Here is a 19,393-nt window from a genome sequence, read left to right on the forward strand (position 1 = left end):
GGTCTGCCTAGATATTAAATCCCTGATCTTTACACTAGATCACACTTCTATCTAAAACATCCACTGAAGATATTTACTGCATATGTATTTTTTATTTCAAGTGAAGAATGAAAGAGTGAAGACTAACTCAAAGCATGGGATGGTAGACCCCAGGGAAGATGTGGCCGGTTGAGATTTCAAGAGGGAAGAGGAAGAGAACAGCAGGGCAATATCTCTTAAGAGTTCTAGGAAAAGGTAAATATTCTATAATAAAAAAGACAGAACGTCAGGGACCAGAAGGTAACCTTTTATAGATGAGACTGTGTATGTTAAGTGTGTGTGTGTGTGTTTGTGTGTGTGGCTGTGTGTTTAGAGGGAGTTAAAGAACTGAGGTTTGGGGAAAAAAAGAAGAGGAAGAAAGTAAAGGTAATAGTTTTCAGGGTTCTAGATACAATTCTCAATCTCAAATTCATTAAATTTTTTTTTTAAACTTTACTTGTAGTGAAAAATATATAACATAAAATTTACCATTTTAACTCTTTTCAAGTATGCAATCTTTTGGCATTAAATACTTTCATGTTGTCACACAACCATCACTACTATCTCCAGAGCTCTTCTTTTCAAAATGCTGTCCCATTAAATGATAAATCCCCCTTCTCCCCATCCCCATTCCTAGAAACCACCACTTTGCTTTTGTCTCTGTGCATTTCACTACCCTGTAAGTATCTCACATAAGCCTATGTTCTTTTACTTATAATATATATATATATATATGAAATTTTGTATGCAAATGCTTTGATCCACCATTGTTTATCATTTAAATATTTGTTGTGAGACAATCAGGAGCATATTTTTTATTTTAAGAATTTACTGGGATCAAATAGTGCTTACAAATGGAGGGATTAGTAGCATGAGCTTGGGTCACACACAATATTTTTAAAAATTTAATCAGTGCAAAGTAGGTTTTTGGCTGTCAGTTCACTTGAAAACCATCCTTTCTTTATCTCCTGTTTGTCCTTCTCCTCTTCCTTATTTCTTTCTGAGCCCTCTGGTAGATTGCAAAATAAAGCAGATTTGAACGTTGAGGATAGGCTCAAAAATATTTGCCAAGTATTGGGACTTTTGTATTTGTGCCTTTCCATCAACTGATATGTGATGTATCAGTGTGACAGACATGTATTAATCTAGTTAACATACATGGAAAATAGTTTTATACTGAGTAATGTACATGTTCACTTGCCCTGTACAATTATAAGTCGTTTTTTTATAAATATGAACTAGGTAAGTGAATGAATTGCCTAGTTAGTTTTTATCACTTTGTTATCATCATTATCTATTTTATTAATTTTGTTTTTATATAATTTAGTCTTTTATTAGTATATATTTGTAATGCATAAAGAATCCATTGATTGTGGGGAGTACAAGAGCTTATTTAAAAAATGATAAATAACACTGCAGTTATTATCCTTTGAGTAAAGCTTTAAGTCCATTCATTGTCAGTTCTTTTGCATTCAGAGTAAGATTCCCCTACTCTATGCCAACACACTCATTGACTCATTGAGTAGTTAATAAATACTGTCAGCAGATGTTCTAACTGAAGGTTTCAGAAGTCCTGTCAGGTATTGGTGTGAGTCTTTGGATGTACAGAAGACCAGACAGGCCTGGTAGTTTTCTATGCAAGTTCCCCCAAACAATAAGATTAGATAACTTATTCTTGAGCTTTATTTCCTTGCCAATCTCTGCCAGTTTTATTCCATTTCTAAGTTTTGAATTCAACACATCTTGCTGATGTCTTAGTATCTAAACTCAGCCTTGATTGTTTCATGTCTCCTAAAGGAATTTCATCTTTTGTAATCTCTTTGCAAAATCCACTTTGTGTATTAGCCAGCCAATGTTGGAGATTAGAAATAACAACATGTGGGTAGGTTTTGGACATGAAACTCAAAACACAGGCAACAAATTCCCCCAAAATAGACAAATTGGATTATATCAAACTAAAAAGCTTTGGCACAGCCATGAAAATCATCAACAGTGAAGAAACAAGCTACTTGAATAGGAGAAAATATTTGTAAGTCAAATACCTGATAAGGGATTAATATCCAAAATATATAAGGAAATCAAAGAACTCAACAATAACAACAGAGACAACCCAATTTAAAGATGGGCAAAGGAACTGGGCATGGGGGCACACATCTGTAATCCCAGCACTCTGGGAGACTGAGGCAGGAGGATCACAAGTTTCAGTCCAGCCTGGGCATTTTAGCTATTTAGCAAGACCCTGTCTTCAAATAAAAAGATTTTTAAAAGGCTGGAGATGTAGCCCTGGGTTTAGTCTCCAGTACTGGAAAAAAGAAAGGCCAAGTATCCAAACAGATATTTCTCAAAATAAAGTGCATAAATAACCAAGAGATACATGAAAAATTGCTCAACTCACTAATCATGGGAGAAATACAAATCAAAGGTATAATGAGATACCATCTCACGCCTGTTAGAATGACTAGTATCAAAAAATTGAAAGATAAAAAATATTTGAGAGAATGTACAGACATCTTTGTATGCACACTGTGAGTGAGAATGTAAATTAGTACAGTCCTTATGGAAAACAGTTTAGTGGATCCTCAAAAAATTAAAAATAGAACTGTGACAGGATCCAGCATCCCACTACTGAACATACATCCAAAGGAGATGAAATCAGTGTGCTCAAGTGCCATCCGCACTCCCGTGTTCACTGCAGCACTATTCACAATGGTCAGGACAGGGAATCCACCACGGAGTCTATTAGTGGATGAGCTGGCATAGAAAATTTGGTACTGACACACAGAGTACCATTCAGTCTTTTAAAAGGAAATCCTATCATTAGGGATGAGATGGATGAATCTGCAGAATATTACATTGAGTAAAATAAGCCAAGAATTAAAAGACAAACACTCTATGATCTTCCTTACATGTGGATTGTGAAAAGTTAAAAGTCATAAAAGTGGAGCATAAAGTGATTGTTACCAGAGGATAGGGTTGGGAGTGGGCAGTTGGGGAGAGGTTGATTAAAGGATATAAAATTTCAGTTAAGAAGGAACAAGTTTAAGAGATTTATTGTACAACATACTCAGTATAGGTCCTAACAATGTACTATATTCTTTTATAATTTTAATTTTATAGTACAATTTAAACATACATAATGATCACATTAATCACACAGAATTTGTACCTGTACATGATGCATCCTGATTCTTCTTTTTTTCCATTCCTCTTCCCCTCCATGCAACCCCTCTTCCTGTCCTTACTTACAAAAGTCCTGGTTCCATTTTTTCCTTCTTTTCTCATTATTTTTCCTCCCAAATGCCCATCAATCAATGAATGGATAAAAAGATGTGGTTTTTCTATACAATGGAATATTACTCAGCCATAAAAAAGAATAAATTTGAGATATTTTTAGCTAAATGGATGCACCTTGAATCTATACTCTTAAGTGAAATAAATCGGACACAAGTGAGTAAATATCACATTGTCTTTCTGGTGTAAGAAACTGAAAGTGTAAATAGGGACAAAAATGTATAATCGACAATGTGAAATAAGAAAAAATTGTTCAAAAGGAAAGGGGAACTAGAGAATGGGGAGGGGGAAAGGAAGGAAAAAGAAAAAAATGTACTATATTCTTTAAAATTGTTAAAGAATAGCTTTTAAGTATTCTCACCACAAGAATGCATGTATGGTAATGCGTATGTTAGTCAGCTTGATTTAATCACCTCACACTATGTGCATATTACAAATCAACCTGTTATACACAATATATGCACATAATTTATATTTTTATTTAAAAATAAAATAGTTTTTACAGTTTCTAAAGAAACTAAAAGCTCTGTGTGTGTGGATGTAGGTCATAGGACTTAACCTGAGTCTTCCAGAAGCTGAAGATCTGGTGTGAATTTCAACCAAAATCCCTGGAGTGCACACACACTTGATTCTTTGAATTAAGCTCAGCCTCCAAGTCTGAAGGACTGGTGCTCACCCAAAAAGAGAGAACAGAGCAAAGAGAAAGCAGAACTACTAAGAAATAAGGTGATCAATGTCATATAAAAATGATTAGAGTCTCAGAAGAAAAAAGTTTGGCATAAAAACCAGGGAGACAATTTGACAATTTGTATGAGTAGCTGAGCTTGGTTAAAGGTCCATAAGTGAGAGAATGGTACCCTGCCATGTAGCCTGAGTTGCCCTGCAGTTGGTCCTATTAGTTCCAATCAACTGCTTGCCATTTCATTTCATATATATTTCTAATGTTGTGAGGTAGTAGCCAATTTTTCTGTTGTTGTACCTGATGATGAAACCCCTTACTCTAACCAGAAAGTCTGTAAGGTGTCTTTGTCACTTTTTCCATAGCTGAGACAGAGTAACCAAGACCTACAACCTTAAAGAAGGACAGAATTATTTTGGCTCATGGGTACAGTCCCTGGTTGGCTGGCTCTAAGGCAGAAACACCATGGTGGAGAGGTCTGGAGGAGGAAACCTGCTCACATCATGGCGGTTGGGAAGCAGAGAGAAAAGAGGAGCTAGGGATGGAGATGCACCCTTCCAAATTACACTCCCAGTGGCCTGGCCTCTTTAGACTGGGCCCCACATCCTTACTCTGGATCCTTCAGAAGCAGTTCAATTATGCTTTCCTAGGTAACTTCCTACTTCTTCTCACTAATCAAATGACCCTAGAAGTACATTGCTACTGGAATATCCAACTGAGCTTCACACTATGTAGACAAATATCTTGTCCTTCATTTTCATACCTGAAGCACCAAGGGCAGTAGTTGATTAAGGATCACATAAAATGCCCAGAATCTTTTGAAAATGCTATAGTTTATATCTAAATGTTCCCCAAGATCCGTATTCACTCAGAGATGGGGCTTTTAGAAGGTGATTAGCTTATAGGGAGTTATACTTGACTTGCTGTTAGGAGCTGGAGTCTGGTCAGAAAAGATGGGTCACAGAGGGTATGACTGAAAAGGATGTATCTTCCTCCTGGCTCCTCATTCTCTCTCTTCCTGACCACCATGAGGTGAGCAGCTTTTCCTCTGCTATACTCTTCTGCCCTGCTGTTCTGCCATGGAGCCAGTAGATGATGGACTAAAACCTGTACAAAATAAACCTCTCCTTCTTTAAGTTGTGGGTGTCGGGTATTTTGTCCCAGTGATGAGAAAGTAACTAAGACAAGGTGAAAGTATATATTTAAAAATTTGGAGAATAATGACTTCTAAATCCTTCACATAAGAAGACCAAGAAGTGAAAGATAGTTTTAAAATAGAAGTTAAATAGAGGACGTTTTTTAATATAAAGAAACTCTACAAAGTGTATGAAGCTTTATTCTTGTGAAGCTCAATTATTAAGGCGTGGCTTTAATTCTTGGTTCCTATAATTATGAATTTTATGACTTTGGGTAAATTTACTGCATTTCCATATACCTCAGCTTCCTCAGTTGTAAAATAGAGAAAATAATGGCACTTAGCTCCCCCATAGAATGGCTGTGAGGAGTGAAAGAAAAAAATATCTGCAAACAAAATCCTAACACATTTCTGGTACAAAGGAATTGTTCTGTAAAAGTATATGTTATTGTTATTATCACTGATATTTTTATATTATTGTGGTATGAAGCAATGATCTTGAAATTAAAATAGATGGGACAGAACACTGAAGGTGGCAGGAAGCAGAGTCTACAAAGATAAACGTGGTAGCTGTTCTGTGATCCCTAGCTGATAGTTCACCTTTCCTCACTATAAAGCTCTGAGCGGTGGCTGTAGGACTCACACCCTGGGCAGGCAGGGCTGAGAATGGCTGTGGTGAGGATGACCTCATCAAGCAGGACTGAGAATGCAACAGGAAGCTGTGCTTCTGATGCAGGTTCAAAAGAAGGGATTACTTTGCCTTCAGGAGGCAAGTGGATAGGGAAAGGTGAAGCAGTAAGCTTCCTTACCACCCATAGTTGGCTCAGCTTCTCCAACAAGGAGAGAACTTAATCCCACCTGTTGTGACTCCCCTCAGGGTTAATGTCACACAGCACCAACTTGCCTCAAAGTTCTCCTGTGTGTCAGCACCATGCTCTAACCAGCTGACCTCACCTGGCACTAGTTTGCTCTTATCTAGTCTGAGGTGTCCCCATTACCATTTTCCTAGGGAGGGACATCAGCTCAGGAGATTCATTGATAGAGAAGGAGTGGGGAAGGGGAAACGGTTGAAGGAAGGTGGATGTTCATGCTTAGAGTCCTGGGCTGCCTGAGGATGAGAAGGCTTTGCAGCCCAAAGGACCAAAGGTTTCTAAAATCTTAGACATCATTTTCCCTCAGGCTCATCCCCACCCTCACCCTTAACCAAGACTCCACCTCTCTGTCGCTGGCATCACTGTTCTCCTAGCCTTGCAGAAATGCAACTTGGAGCTCATCTGCGAGTCTATCATAACCCTTCCCACCGATCAGTGTCTGTGGCTTGATTCTCTTGCATGAAGTTTTCTTTCTAGGTGCTCCTCTCCCCTTTGCCATCATCCCAGGCCAGGCCCTCACTTGCTCATTTCTGCAACACCATGGTAGCCACTGTCTTTGTGTTTTATTCAGTCAGTCAAGGTCCCCAATACCACCTTAGCCCTTCTTAGATATTATTTCATCCTGTCACACCCTTCACCAAACCTTCATCTTTTTCAATGCCTTATCTTCTACTGCATGAAGTTCTAACTATCCTTCCTGAGCTTCTTATACTTCATACTGTTGCCCCAGTTGACACACGAGCTTTCTGTACTTCTCCATCTATGAAGCATCCTCTTATGCCCACCTCCATCCCCATAACTGCACCCTGGTCCTAGCACAGTGCTGCTGTCTCAGGAAATCTTGGCAGGGTGTGTTTACCAAGTCCATCCTAATAAATTCCATTTGGCTTAGAATGAGGACACAGGGACTGAGGGGGGACACAGGGACACATCTTAAAGATGTGCTTGCTTTACTGAGGCTACAGGTGTTGGTTCAGTATAAAATCGGAAAGAGAGTTTCCTGCATGAAAGTCAGTTCATTGCTATTAACATTTATAAAGCGTGGATGTGTAGGAAAAAAATTACCATACCTGCCACCAAACAATTTTCAATCAGCAGATAGATGGAGATTAGAGCCAGCAGCCTAACAGAATGCAGAATAGAGAAAGACTCTTCTCCTACCTTTACTGCAGGTTGGAATCCCCAGGCATAGGAAAGAATTACCTTCCATTTTCCAGATGACAAAATTGCTTACCTGCCTGAGAGTTTAAGTGGCTTGTTTATTGTCACAGAGCTAATAATCAGCAGATCCAGGTCTCCTAGGTGGATGATCTTTTTAATGCATGACTCTGCCTACAACCAGCAAGGCCATGAACCCCTTAAAATGGCAATTAAGCATGCTTGGGAACAGTGTGAATGGACACAGAACTGCAGGGCCTCCCAGGTAAGATAGCATATGACCTGGGAATGAGAGTAATCATGAGATTTCACTCAGGGAAGAAAGGAGAGAGGGGGGAATATTCCAGAAATAAAAACGTAGTGAAGAAAGTCACAGAGCAGGGTAAGAGGAGCAGACAAAGTGCAAGTCTGCTCAGCCAATGAAGACGCCTCCCTCTTCCCCCCTGAGAAACTGAGATAAACAGGAAGGAGAGGCCTGAGTGTCTCCCACAGGTAAACAGGCTCCACCCAGAGCCCAACAGTGCCTGTGTCTGGGGACACAGTGGGAGAGGGACAGAAGTGCTCCTTCTCCAGGAACATGGAACTGGGCCTGGGGAGAAGGGAGGCCATTTCCTCCATGCCAGCCCTCAGCACCAGCACCTAGAGCAGAACCAGGAAGGATCCTGGGAGCAAAGGACAGACAGATGGCAAGTGTGCCTGAGAAACAGCCTCTGGTGGAGCTGCCTGCTAGGGTGGGCTGTGGGGTGGGATGAGCGAGTGCCCTGCCCCCACTGGAGAGGAGGGAATGCGAGGCTTCCAAAATAGACAGGGGAAAGGCCAGGAAAGCGAAGAGAGGGAGGGAAGATGGTCCAGCCAGGGAGAGGTTCATTCCAAGGCCCATCTGGAGACACTGGCCTGGCACAAACATGTGTGAATGTGGGAGGTGGGCGGAGAGAGGGCTGTCAAAATGGTCTGCTAAAACTGTCTTTACAGCACCCCTTCCTGAACCAGCTTCCCTCCTCCTCCTTCCTCCATGCACTTCAGGATGGCGGGGACAAAAGCAGGCAGGGGCCAAGGGGACCAATCCAGGCCAGAGGAATGGTGCCTTCCTCCCGCCAGGAGGTCAGTGGGCTCCTGGGCAGCCCTGGGTGTTTCCCTCCAGCTCTCAAGTCCCTCCCACTCCTTGCTTTACCCTCACCCAGGACAGGTGCCTTCTCATCTCCCAGGGCCCTAAGGCTGTGTTTCTGGGAGACTGAGCAGTTACCTCAGTGCACAGGGGCCCTGGCACTGACTTATTTGTTCTCTCTCCCCTCCCTGCCTCTCCACCCCGTCCCTCACTCCCAACCCTCTCTGTCTTGTGTTTCTCACCTCCTGGTTGCCCCCACAGAGCTCCCCAGAAGAAGGGCTACCCACTAAGTGGAGCCGACGGTGGGCAATGGCGGGATGGGCGCGGCTGACTCTCCTGCTTTTGGGCCTGCTCCTTGGTTCTTCTGTGCTTTGGTTCTACATCTTCAGAAACTAGGGTCTTCATGAGCAAGATCCTGGAATCTCTAATCTAGACAGCTTCTCCCAGTCATGGTCCCAGGTCCATACTCCTGAGTCTCCTGGCCTCTCTCTAGCTGCTCACCCTGACCCTCACATTCCCCAGGATTCCAACTTCTTCCTCCCTGAATCCTGGGCACTGTCACATCTGTGCTTTCCCAGTTGGTCACTCCTTTGTTTCTCACCAGGCTTTCCTGTGCCAGCCCTTTGGGGGAGCCCTTGTCCCTTTTGCTGTTTTCTCCTAGCATTAAGCTGTTGCCCATACCCACTGTGAGACTCCTGCATGCTTGGATCTCCTGGACTATTTCCTGGCCTCTGGGAATAGCAGAGTGGTCTCTCCACTGACTTTTTCAGCTTGGCCTGGGGAGAGACCAAAGTGATTGATAATTCTCACACAGCTCTTTATGGGGAAAACAAAAGCCAGTGTGTGAGACTCCTGGGTAGGAAAGCAGGGGAGCAGATTGCTGGGCATGTTGGAGACTGATCTAGCAGCATCATGACTCCCCTGCACTCTGTGTAACTGGGGAACAATTGGTGTGCACCATCCTCTGTGGATTCCTCTGGATTTGCTGCTCCATCAGTTCCCTGTCACCTCAAAAACTTCCTTTCTTCCACCTCTTCTGATCCTTCTACACATTCAAAAACATCTAATCCCCATGCACTTTCCTTTTCCATGTATCCATGATTACTACATTCTCTTCAATTTCTCCTTTTAAACAAGTCTCAGCTTTGTTATTTCCTCTGAAGTTTCAGTTTCTATCTAATATTCCACCAGTATTTCTTCAATGTAGTTTGGACTTTTATTCTTTTCTCAATACTGTCATTCTCCCCTCTCCAAACCTAGTCTTCCAGTGCATTCTTTTCAATATCATCCTGTGTCCACCCCACCCTTCCAAATCCCATCTCTTACAATGACCTGTTACTTCTCCAATGAAGCCTTGGGGCCATGGCCAGAAATCTGAACCTCACCCATTGGCATCATAAGAATGGTTGATTGAAGAGTGTGCTGGGAGAAAGGCGGTAGGAGAGTAGAACTAGAAGGGAGAGAGTTTTGTTCCATTGCTGATGCAGCAAGGGAAAAAATATGAGAAGGCAAGAAGGAAATGCCAAAAGGAGAGACAAGTTCAGTGGAGGTAAGGAACATTCTGGAAGATGAAGGCTCTAAAGAAGTATAAACAACTTCTGGGACTGAGAAGAAAATCAAGAAAAAGCCCTGAGGGAATATAAGAGGTTGGGTGTGGGTTCCAGGAAGTTGGTGGGTGCTGATGAAGATTTGGGAATAAAAGCATGTGAGACAGGCAAGCACTTCCATTTCAAGGAAGCCTAGAGAAATTGTTTACTGCGTAAAGTGGAATTTGCTCCACTTTTCTTAGGAAAAGAGCAAGAGGTGGGCTCTGTTTGGGATGAAGGCTATTTTCAGTTAAGACACGGTGATGCAAAGAAAAATATGTTCAGGAAAAATTCTATTTCTCACAGTTGGATAAAGGCACAAAATCAGGAGAATTGAGGGGATGGTGTTAGATATTGGAAGGTGGATGATTCAGATAGATGGGTTTTAGGATTGTTGTACTTGTTTGGTTTCTTTCCTGGGATCAAGGAATAAGGAGAGTTGGAATTAAGTGAATCCTTTGTTTACTCATCTCTTCACTTTGATAAACTCCCATATGAATTTATTTCCCTGAAATCACTCAAAGTCCTCTGGTTTACTATATTTTTCTAACTTTTTCACTCATCTCTCCCCTGCCTTCCATTTCTACCCTTTGTTCTTCATTCAAATCTCACTTATTCTATCCTTTACCTGTCTTCCTTGTCTTTACCTGCTTATTTTCCTCCTCATCATTTGCCTGTACTTCATTTCTCCGCTCCTGTCCTTTTTTGGTCCATTCCAGATTGGATAGTTCTCCAGTTTTCCTCAACTTGGCTCCTTCCCTTCCTTTCATATCCCTTTGCGGAACTTCCTTTCTTTCCTATAGCTTCTCACTTTGTCTCTTTGTCTTTACCCCAGCCAGTACTCCTTTCATTCCCCTATGTCTTCCTTTCCCCCCCCCCATTAACTTTATTGGTACATTTTAGGTATAAAATACAGTTACATTCATCATTGGGATCTTGTACCATTACATGAGTCTCTTGGTTCTTATTTTTTTCCCCTTCCCTTGCCCTCCCTTCACCCCCTCCACCCTTCCCAATTTGCAAAGACCTTGTTTCCATTTTTTCCTCTTCTCATATTTTTTCTTTTCCCTTTTTTCCCTTCCCCTACCCCTCTCAATTACCCTGCTCTTTTAGACCTTTTCTTCCTGTTACACAGTATCAGTTATACATTTTAAAAATTACAATATCAAGATCTAGGAGACATTACCACAGATTTTACAGAATTTAAAAGGATATAGAAAGCATATTATAAAAATGTTTTTTGAAATAAATTTGACAACTTCTAAGAAGTACCTTGGAAGACAAATTAATGAAACTAACTCTGGAGGAAATATAAAATTTGAATAGCACCTATTAAAGAAAGTATATTCCTAGCTTGAAAACCTACCTATATGACAACAGCAGGCTCATAAACATTTTAACTGATAAATTATATCAAACAATTAAAGCAGAAAAAAGAAGGAACACTTCTCCCCTCATTTTAGGAACTCAACATTGTGCTAATCCTAAAACTGGATAAAGATAATAGAAGAAAAAAGTATGAACATAGATAGAAATTTGTTTAATAGAACAAACTATTAGAAGTCAGATCTGGCAGGATGTAGAAAGTGGTTTTGTTATAGGGATGGCAGTGTTGGTTCAGCATTGAAAGATCCACCCCCAAAAGTCATCATTTTAACAGAGGAAAGGAAAAAGCCATATGATCCTGTCACTAGTTGGAGAAAAAGTATTGGACTAAATTCCACAGCTGTTCATGGTAAAAGCTATAGGAGACCAGAAGTAGAACAGAACCTTCTCAACAGATTAAAGACATGTACTCCATACTTCCAGTGAGAATACCTTATATGAATGGAGAAGATACAATGCTTTCTCCCTAAGGTGGGGAACAAGGGCAGATATGCTTACTCTTTATCTGTCCATTAAACTTTGAAACCTAGGCCCAACCAAAATAGTCTGGCAATAAAATGACACAACCAGCATAGGATTGGCAGGGCAGAAGCAAAATCTTTATATGAAGATGAAATGATCATCTACAGAGAAAATACTAAGAAATCTCTAGGAACCCTTGAACTTGTATTTCAATTTAGCAGGATTAGAAAACACAAGGTATGTATAAAGATTCAGGTCTCTGTATACTTGCTATAAATGAAGAACTGGATATTGAAATTTAAAAGTTATGTAGGAGTACACAGGACCTAGAAAAGTTAAAAAAACAAAAACAAAAGCAAAAACAAAAACAGCGTTGGAAGACATTTAGTACCCAATGTCAAGACTTCTTCTAAAGCTACAGTACTCAAGGCAGTGTTGGTGTAAGGAAAGACATATAGATCATTGGAATAAAACAGAGTCTATGTCTTCTTTTTAGAGGCCCCAGGATCCTGGCACCCTGGCTCTGGGGAGGAGAAGCCTTCCAGTACTATAGCTCCTGCATGGACACAGATGCCATTGAAGCTGCAGGAAATGCTCCCCCCCACCCCGACCCCAGACAAGTTGCTGGTGAGATGAGAAAAGTGGGGCATCATCTTTGCAGGGTAAGTAACCCATGGAACCAATGTAGGCTTGTGGTTGCTATTTTTTCCTAGTGTCTGTACCACTTTCCTAGGGAATCGCCATGTTCAAGGAGAAAAATGGTAATGGTAATGCCCTGTGATGAAACAGGATGTAGGATGAGGGCAGAGAAACAAGTGTAGAGGTGGAAACCCAGAAAGATCAAAAGACTCAGAAACAAGGAGATAGGAGCTATGAAAGTATGAAAAAAAAATCGAAGCAGTTGGGGTTCGGTCTCATACATCCTATGCTCAGCCCTCTCTCCCCTCTCAGCTTGGAGGCTGGAACACCTCTGGCAAATGAACTTTCTTGATTTCATCCAAACTCTTGCACTTCTGATGAGTCAGTATGGCCATTTCCTGTTCTGCACTGTCTATCTGTGAGCCTCTCCTTCCCCTCCATGGACTTAACAGGAAAGAAGAGATGCCTGTCTCTAACTCTAGGACATTGTCTCTTAGCAATATCTCAGGTTGGAATGATAAGAGAAATGTGGACAATGTAAAGAACTGACCTATCTGAAGGAAAAATGATTGCTATGAGATCCGAGGGCACTAGGTGAGGGGGAGAGAAGGAGCAGCTGGGCCAGTTCTGGGAAGACTGGAATGATTCCAGCTGCCCTTATTGCTAGTCTGGATTTTTCCCAGACTATTTAACTATTTCTCCCAGTTCTATAATTCCCCTCCTTTTATTCAGTCTTCATTTTTTCCATAAGAGCTTTTCTAAATCAACAGCTAATTATGCAATTCTCTCTGTTTAATGACTCCCATTTTAATGACTCACCAAGTCATCAAGATATGGTCTGTAACCCTTAGCAAAGTTCTGCAAGGTTAGTGCTCTGATCCCCACACACTTTTCCATTCTTATCTCTGTATTTCCTCTCTCCCTCTTGTACTCTGCTCTGTTGACTCACATGTAGCTCTAAGAATAGTCCTCTTTTCTTTGCACATGCTCTTCTTCTTGCCTATAGAAATCCCCTACACTCAGCCTAGAAAACCCTTATATGTTTTCAAGTTATGGTTTGTATTGCTTGTGGGATACAGCCTCACATGACCAGAGGTTATTTTGGTTGTGGAAATAGATTAATCTGTTGTGTTTTTTCTGAGTCTAGCCTTCCTCTAGCCCAAGTCCTTCTTTCCCTATGACATGAGAAGGCTTCTTCTTCATTCAATTCCCTTCTCTCTCATTCTCCACCCCATATTAAGAAAGGCTCTTCATGATTTGCTCATGTGTAATCACAGTTATTCTTTATAGATACAGAAAAGGAGTTGGCCCCAGGGATACCAAGGTGGTTGACTTTACAAGAGGAGTCTTTAGGAAGGATGTCTGCAGAACTCTATGATTGATGTGGGATCTCTTTTGTTTCTTTAGGATTTTTCTACAGAGCCACATAATCTTGGGGTTAGTGGAGACCCTTACTCTAGCCCTGGAGAGTAAATTACCAGAGGCATAGAGAGGTGAGCCAGAAATTGCAGGAGCTGGTAAAGCAATCACTCATGCTGAGGAGATGAATCATTGTTATTTTCCAGATGGGGACTAATATGGGCATATTTCTATCATAGAATGGGTCAGTAAGGTAGAAGTCCCTCTGTGTCTAGGCTTTCCAATGTGGCAGGTAGGTGAGAGCACAGAGCTTAACCTGAGAACTAAATTACCAGATACTAGACCTTTAGGAGCATATCTCCTGGTCACCTCTCTGACCTTTACTATAAACCAGAAACTCTCAAGGGCTCCTCTTGCTGTGTCATTAGCCCTGAACTGTTTGTTCCATGGTTTGGACTGTTTGTTCCGTGGTTTGAAGACCTGGACTGAGATTTTAGGATTCACTGGATGAGGGCCATACAAGTTGAACATTGGCCCTTACTTTGGTGTTCCAATGTGTTTCACAAGAATTTTATCTCTAATCCAATGGGATTTGTTGGGTCATACATGGCTTTTTGGAGGAGATACTAATATATTTGAGGAGATGGCTGTGTAGGAAATATACCTCACAAACCGAAGTCTACTGCACATCCCAATATGCAGAGTAACTGCTTTACCAAGAACCTTGACATCCTGGGTCAGACATATCCAAATGAAAGTGAAGATGTGTAATACATTGGATCCGTCTCAACCTAAGGAATGGCCTCTGTTTAGTCTTGCAAATCATTTTTGTTTTTATTGATTTATGAACTATTACTCTGCTTTGAAGAAACCTGAAATATCTGTGGAATTCAGAGAGGGCAAATGTATTTACAGAGATTGGAATATGGTTATTGTTTATAGATATTTTCCTTTCTTCTATGAGGTGGTTTAATTCTCAAAATTCTGTGAAGTACCATGGATATCATTTTATCCTTGTTTTACAGATATGGAAATAAATACTCAAATATTAAAAAACTTCACCCTGGTGATACAGCTGGTAACTTGTTAGAGCAGGACTTGAACCCTGGCAGTCTGGGTTCGGGATCTGTGTGCTTAGTCACTGTGTCGCAGAGCACTCCTGAGAACCTTCATGCAATAGGGTACAATCCCAGGAAATTCATGCCCACATATATCTTGAGTCAGATGAAGCAGGACAGAATCTCCATTCTTCTTCATGGGGTCAGTGCAAAATTTCTGGCTGGAAATAATTTCCTATGAATCCAAGCAATATGGCTTGATGTCCCATCTTGGAGGATGTCAGATACCTACACCACAACCCTTGCTTAAAAAATGTAGAAGGCTTGCAAAAAAACAAAATAACTGCCCTTTCCTTCAAGGAACATAATTGTCCTTGGACTTAAAAGTTGAATTAAGCTATGGCAGCAAAGAGTGCGGTGACCTTGGGGAAGTCAATTCGTGTTTCTGAAGCAGTACAAAGTCTAATGTGTAATGATGATAATAGCTGATCAACTTTTCCGTGAAAAGTTGCTGTTAGGCACTTTGTGTAGAACTTAGCATATATTATTTAATCAAGTCTCCCATAAAACCTCTGAAGTCTTTGTCTCCATTTTTGCAGCTGCATACGTAGGCACAGAAAGGCCATGTAACTTCCTCAAGTCACCATTGCTCATAAGTGAAGGAACAGATTCCAAAATAGATCTGTTTGGCTCACAAGGCTGTGTTCTTAACCACACACTGTGAAGGACTGAGAAATACACGAGTGCCAAAAGCAATGGGTTAGCACAACAACAGGCGAGATAGGAAGCTATTTTGACTTTGTGCTTTACATGATTTGTGTTACAGCTGCTGGACGTGGTCCATGTCATGCAAAGGGCACAGCTGTGTTCCTAGCAAACTCTGGTGTAGACAGTTCTTGGTGTCTCCAAGAGAGGGCAAGCAGGTGGGGTTTGGATTTGCAACAGGTAAAATTGCAGGAATATCTAGAAAGAAAAAAGGGTTCTCAGGCAAAGGAAGAGATCTCATCTCTTTGGACAGCACATGGGGCTGACTCACTAAAATGTGGTGGCTATGGCTGGGAAAAGAAGAAAAAGCTTTCATGCAAGGCAGTGCCCAGCAGTGCTGCTGCAAGGTGCCCTGGGTGCCTGAGAACTACCAATAGGCCAGGGCAGCTGAACAGACTGAATTGAACAATAGGGAAGGAGGCCTGAGCAGGAAGGGGAGCATCTGCTGGCTCACCCCAATGACTTCTGCTTTTCACTGTATGAAATGGGGAGGCGCAGAAGAATTTGTCTGTTTTATATTCCAAAAGAACATATTTTAAGGTTAGCAATGGGATTTCCTAACTCCTCTGAGAATCGGGTCAAAGGGAACACCAAGGTTTTGTCTTTTACTAAAAGTTTTGGTTCCATTCAATGGTCATGAATTCAGAATTCGGACTGCAGTCTTCAGAAGGCATTCTAGTTTATACTGTCTTTATTCCAGAAGACTAAATTATGTGACCATCTTTGGTTTGCCAAAATCAGATTTTCCAGCCTGTGAATGTGTCTGTGTGCCTGCATGCAGAGCTCTGAGAACTACTCCAGTGGCAGTGCGTGTTCGGCTGGGTGAGCTCTGGAGCTGGCTATGGGCCTGACAGGCCCTGAGCTTCTGGTGTTGGATGCTGTGCTCAGGTATGTTCCTGCATCATTGTGATTTGAGTGTGTGGCTCTTACTCTGTCCTATCCCCCAGACTGATGAGCCTTTTGATTAGAGACATTTTTATTATTTTGCCATCATTTGACCTCAGTGATCCCACTCTCGCTCTTAGGGTTATTTTCTAAGCATCCCCAAACCATGTCTTTAAGGATTCATCCTAGAATTTGGTTTAGAATTTAACAATTCCTGACTATCTTGTCATTTATAAATTCTACTTCAGCCCTATTGAAAACACTGGCCAAATTTTTTGCTTTCTTCCAGACTCTTGGAATTTTTCCTGATTGCTATCATTTCCTAAATAATATTACTCATTTTTCAGCTGTGATACATGAAATTTCTTTTCAGTCCCCTAAAATTCATCCACTGAATTTCATTTTCTTGCATTTGAAATATTTCTTCTATCCTTTATATTGTGGAGAGTTTTCCTCCCCTGCCCCTGTTTTTGTCACAAGAGACAGCTGTGGTAGTCGTCTGAGGAGAGGTGTGTATATTTTTGAGTAGCCAGGTCCTTCAGCAAATGATTTTGGAGAAATGGTCAGCAAAGGGAATCAGGAAGAAAGAACCAGAGAAGTGAAAGAGCAGGCAGATTCATATCCCCAAGATTAAGTGGGTCCCTGCATATGCAGGTTGCTGCTGTCACAAGCACTGCAATAGTCTAGTGGGGGGCTCCTGGAGCCAAGGCTGTCTGGAGCAGGAAGGATGCTGAACGTGGCCAGATGAGCCTGCACACGACCCAGTCATCACCATCAGACCCTGCTTTCCCTCTAGTTTCCATTTGCTTCTCACATTGAGGTAGCTGCTAACAGTCTAGCTACCACACGAGTCTAAGCATTTCTTGCAATAAGAGATATGAGCAGAACTTATGGTGTAGAGAATAGAACACTCAAAATAGACAGCCACGTCTGGACCAGTGTCCAAAATGATAAGCTACCCAATAAGTCAACCCAAGAGTTTCCTCTTCACTCACTACAATAAGGACTCATCTTTCTGTTCCTTCTAGTGTGGAGCTCTGCACCACCCAGCCTATGTGGCATAGCTCAGCTCAGCTGGCTGAGCTCTGCAGGTGGCTATGGCCCCGACAGGCCCCGGGGCTTCTGGTATTGGTCTTAAGACCAGCTCTGCCATGATGAGAGCACTAATGGCAACCTTCCTACCTGAGAGCAGATCTTTGCAACGCAAGTAAGTTACAGGAATAAAGTCTCATAGCTTCATATTACAGTGGTACCTTGGTTCACAAACTTAATTCTTTCTACAATTCTGGTAACAAACTGAACTGGATGAATGTAGCCAATGAGGCACATGAGCTTTTGTAAGTTTCAGCTCAGCATTCTTCCCTCAGGCCAGCTGCCTAAATCATTTCTTCCACCTCCTTGGACTTGTTTCTTTATCTACCCTTTGTTATATCTGGTCTTAGCCCTTGGTCAACTCTTTAAAGCCCCCAGGACCACCACAGAAAGTTCCCCTAGTATCTCTCTTTTGGTCCTACTGTTAGAAAAACACACTGGTGATTCTCCTGAACTGCTGTCAAATAGCTCTGCACCTCTGAAATTGAAATCTTCCATCTTCTCACCTCATTTTTTTTTCCTTGATTTGGCTAAAAGTTTTCCAGGCTTTCTGAAGTATACACTTAATATCTTTTTGGTTCTTTTCTCCTAATAAACAATGTGGCATCTAAAGCCCCTCTTTCCTGATTATTTTTTCCTCTGGAAGGTAAGATCCTACAATATGATGAACATACTTGGAGAGGGGGCATATATGATGATGCAGAAATGAAATGACTGTCTTCAATTCCCACTTTGACAAAATAAGTCACTGCAGGGTCCTGTGTGTGATGCTTGCAGTTAGAGTAGATAACAGACCAGCTAAGTGACAGATTTTGCTTCTTCTCCTCCATCTATTTCTCCGGAGGGATGCTTCCCTGTGCCTTGCTTTCATGTCAATAGACAGTAAGCACCAGCTCAGCCAAGGTCCTAAGACTAGTTCTGGAGGGCTAGGACACAGGTCTTTTCTGCTGAGCAAAAGTGTGTGTTGCCACAGTGGTAATAAAGGAAGACAAGAATTTCAGTAAAGAGGGCCCCTCTGGGGTGAAGGTCTAGACCACATAGGCCTGGGAGAGTGATGAGCAAATAACTCCAGACAAGTATCGCTGATCCCAGCTTTGTCTCTGCAGCCAGCACACCAGTGATGGAGGAAGTACATGGAGGACATGGGTACCTTTTTCAATCCCATCCTGGACACCTTGGGTGTCAAGAAGGCCTTTGATCAAGCATCTAACATGTATGTGAGAGCTGTCCCCTGTCCAAGGACCTCTACACTTCTCACCCTGCCCTGCTTCGTAGTGTACAAAAATGAGTCGGGAAAGAGGAAGAGATGGCCTAGAGGGACAATTCCAAGGCCTCCTTTGCCCCTCAATGGGGCGTAATTCAGTTACGGAACAGAAAGTATCCACAATAGGTACTTATTTGTCCACGTCACCTGGCTTTCTTGCTCTTGTGTTTCTTCATCCATAAAATGAGAAAATTGCATTCCACGACGCCTAAGTCACCTCCCTCTTTACCTAATACCTGATATGATGTGACCATACCAGGACATAATCTTGAGGTGAACAAATCAATAATCCTAGATGCTTACTGCCTGCCTTGTGCTGGAGATTCTTGTGAGCACTGTAAAGAAACTACTTCATTTCATTCCTATTAGCATCATTGTAATTCCATAGGAGACAGAATTGAAGCACTGAGAGGTTAAAGGACTTGCTCATGGTCAGGTAACACAAAATATCAGAGTTAAGATTTGAACTCAGGAAGTCTGAGGCCAAGGCCCAGGCTTTTCATATTGTCATTCATTTTTTTCCACCACAGAACACAAGACACAAGGTAGTAGATGGGTGGGAAGGCAGGAACCACACACTCGCTGTGAAATGGGATACCCCAACTTGTCAGGAAACCCTAGGAAGTAGGGTAGGAGAAG

This window comes from Heterocephalus glaber, unplaced genomic scaffold, assembly GCF_053883595.1.
Source record: "Heterocephalus glaber isolate CG9 unplaced genomic scaffold, H.glaber_assembly_v1.0 deba00000818, whole genome shotgun sequence".
In the NCBI taxonomy this organism is placed as follows: domain Eukaryota; kingdom Metazoa; phylum Chordata; class Mammalia; order Rodentia; family Bathyergidae; genus Heterocephalus; species Heterocephalus glaber.